Here is a 4,069-nt window from a genome sequence, read left to right on the forward strand (position 1 = left end):
TATATATATATATGATTAATAATATATATCCTAACAATTACAAACTTTCAAATATATATATCTTCATAGGCAAAAGGGTCTGGTGGACCCTTGTACTTGTATATGTTTGAATTGTAACCCTTCTACTTGCCCCTTTATCATCTGAACACTTAAACTTATTGAAACACAATATTTTAGACACTATTTTTGACTTGAGATCCTATATGGTTGTCACACCTCTTTTTTTTTTTTCCAATTGTTGAGGATATGACGGGTTTTTAATTTATTTTTTTTAGAGTCGCCACTTGAAATTGAGTTTTTAGGTGTTCCAAGTCACCAGATAGTTCTTAATTTAAAATAAAAACTTTTTTTTTTGTTTTGGTCTACGAAAAACAGAAATTGGGTAAGGAATTCTATTGACCGGAGGGAAGGTATGAGGCACCCCCCGAGTCCCGTGGTTCTAGCACGGTTGCTTTATTAACTTATTTTTGGCTAAAATAATTTATTTATTTAATTTGGATAAAAGGGGAAAAAGTGTATTAATTACTATTTTTTTTTAAAAAAAACTGATTGGCCTAAGAGCGTAACCGCACACAAGACCCTTCTTTTTAGAAAAGAATACACACAAAGGATCGTAACCGAACACATGATGGTATTTGAAGTTTTATTTTATTTAAAAAAAACGCAATAATTAATTACTCAATTTTTTTAAAAAAATAATGATAAGAAAGGATAAAAGAAAATGGTGCAACATATAAACCAAGAAATGATTAGTATTTATTTATTTATTATTATTTTCTAGCATTTATATTTATGGTTTTACCAAAAGAAAAAAAAAACAAATAAGTTTTACTACTAGACAATGACAACAAAAGAAGAAAAACAAAACAAAAAAAAAACTTTTACAAAATTACAATTAAACACTCTTTTAAACTAATGATATACTAGTTTTAAATTCTTTTATATATATATATATATATATATATATTGATAAAAATTTAAGAAATAACCAACTTGGTAACAATTTTTTTAATAAAATGACTACCTTGACTTATTTGATAGAAGATTACAAAATAGCAAATTTTCTAATTGTTGGATTATTAAGTCAAGTTAGTCAAATTTGTATTTTTACTTTAATAATTAATTCAAATATTTTTTTAAGAGCTTTTTTTTTTTAAAAAAAAAATTTAAAACCATATTTACTTTTTTCTTTTTTTAGAAATAACCAGATTTTATTTTTTTGCAGAAATAACCAGATTTACATTTTTTTGCAGAAATAACCAGATTTACATTTTTTGCAGAAATAACCAGATTTACATTTTTTCTTTTGTTGCAAAAATGACCAGATTAAACCCTTTTGCAAAAATGACTAGTTTTACATTTTTTATTTTTATTTTTTTTCTTAAGTTCATTCTTCAAAGAAGAAAGTTATCAAAAACCAAAAAAAAATAAATTTGCAATTGTTTTAATTTATTTACTTACTTTTTTTTTACTTACTAAAGCTAAATTTAAACTAAATATGATTAATAATATATATATACATCATAATAAACACAATCATATGAGAAACACTATAGAACAAACTAATAAAAATCTACAAACTAAGTAACATAAGGATAAACATAATCACACGAGAATAATAATAAGCTTAGCAAAAAAATATCAACAATTTTCAAAACAAAAAAAAAAACAAACATAAAAAGAACATAAACATTAATTCAAGATTACATTGAAATGTAAAAAGAAATACCTAGAGTTGATGACAAGCAAATATAGAAGCAAATTTATTGAATTCCCAAGACGACTTTATAGAAATATCTTCTTTTTTTTTCTTTTTTAAGAAGAAGAAATTTTTAAAGTCTTTTTTTTTTGCAATTTTTTTTTCTATCTTTTTTCTTCCTCTTCCTCTTTTCCTTCCCCCCTTTTGGAAAAAAGAAGGGGGTTTAAATAGATGATCAACATTAACCTCCCACCTTTCTTGAAAACTTAAGAGCCAATGCATGCATTGGACCCTTTGTTTTCCCAAGGTGCCACCCAAGATGGCCAATGAAATTTTTTTTTTTTTTAAAGAAAAATCAGATTAATTGAATAATTCATTTGCCCTTTTAGATGACTCATTTACTTTATTCATTAATTGAATATAGTTATATGGGTCATCAGAAAATAATAGGCCCAATGTCATTTAGATGGCCCATTTCTTTTATTCATTGTTTGAATAATAGTTAATGGGCCATCTGAAAAAATCTAAAGTAGGCCCAAATGTTGACCCATTTCATCAAGACCCAAACAAATTGACCCACTAACACAAAATCTAAACATCTAAACAATTTTAAAGATCAAACACAATAAAATAATGCAGAAAAAAAAGTAAAAAAAAATAAATAATAAACATAAAAATCGAAATAAAAAATAAATAATAATAATAATACTTCAAGCAAATCATCAACATGATAAACTTAAAGAACATTAATAACAGAAATCCGACATCAAACGACTTATATGGTCAAACGAAAAAAGATAATGATGAATTTGGATAAAGATTGAGAGGGGGAAAAGATTGACATAACTTCCGGGTAAATGAAGGTCGCCGGAAAACTTTGCCGGAAAATTTTTTGACGGATTTTGAACTTAAAATTTATATCAAATGATAGCCCTTGAAGAACTCTACACATCTATGTAAAGAGTTTGGGATGGGAATGACCGGAACTTTATAAATCTAAGGAAAAAGTAAAAATTTATATTTGATTTTCCTTAGATCTACGGAGTTTGGCTATAGATATGGATGAAAGGTTTGTAGATTTAGGTAGAGGAGGATGAAAGGAAAAGATGGTAAATTTTTTTTTAAAAAAATTCCGGCCAAAAAGGTGGTGGCCACCGGGCAGTGGTGGCGTTAGCGGTGGCCGGCCGGCGGCATGGTAGTAAGGGGAAGAAGAAAGGGAAAAAAATCTAAAATAAAAATAAAAAAATGCTAATTTTTTGGAGTTTTGTATTTTTGTTTGGGTCCAATAATAGCCCTTGGATCAAAATATCATGAATGGTTGAGATTCAATCTTGACCATTTCTATGGACCGGGTCAAGATCAATTGGGCCATCAGAATTCATCTAAATCAGCCCAATTTAAACAAAATTGGGTCATTTGAGCCAATAAAATAATAAAAACAAATACCCAAAATTCAAATAAAAATAAAATAAAATTCCTTACTAAAAATATTATAGGAGTAAAATAAACACGTCAAAAATTAGGTGTTCACAGCATGCCCCTCTTTGCTTGGAAACATGAAGAGTTTTCAAGCAAAGAAAGAGAACGAAGTGGCTAATTTTTGACTGTTTCAAACTTCGATGAAGCCATTTTCGAAAAGATGACCGAACCTTGCTTCAGAGGTTGACTACATATCCTTGATTAAAAGGAAATCAGATCAGTGTAGTTCGAGAAACTTTGATAGTCGAAACTATCAGAAAAGGCGGCCAAAAGATTGCTTCATATTGCTTGTCATCATCTACTGCCTATAGTTACAAAGAAAAAAGTTAGAGAACTATGTCTCTCTACATTATAAATGTTACAAGACCCCTAATTGATGTATCTTCTTAGGATCTTGTCTAGATCTTTCACTTGCTCTGTGCATTATCTTTGAGATCGATCTTCATGCTGTCTTGGCGGCTGGTGGATCATTCTTAAGTGCATGTTTTAACTTGAGTGGGTTGTTGAAACTCAAAAACTCAAGATCACAAAATGAAGAACCCATGAAGAATATGTTTCCTTTAGAAAAGAAGAAAACATATGAGAATCTTGAACTAGGAAGAATAACCCTAGAATGAATATGTTAAGTGAAGCGTGTTGCCCTGAGAGTTCCAAATAAGACGCATTGTCCTAAGATTGGATGTATCCCCAAAATGTGAATAGGGTGTGTATAACCTATGAATGTTGGTGCGTATTGCTCCAGACATGAATATGGTGCGTATTGCCCATGAACAAAGGATGTGTGCTTGTTGCACGAAATTGAGATTGGTGCATATTGCACGAAATTCAGACAGGTGCGTATTGCACATGAACAAAGGATGGTGCGTATTGCCCATGAATAAAGGATGTGTG

The sequence above is a fragment of the Solanum pennellii genome, chromosome 4 (assembly GCF_001406875.1).
Source record: "Solanum pennellii chromosome 4, SPENNV200".
Taxonomy (NCBI): domain Eukaryota; kingdom Viridiplantae; phylum Streptophyta; class Magnoliopsida; order Solanales; family Solanaceae; genus Solanum; species Solanum pennellii.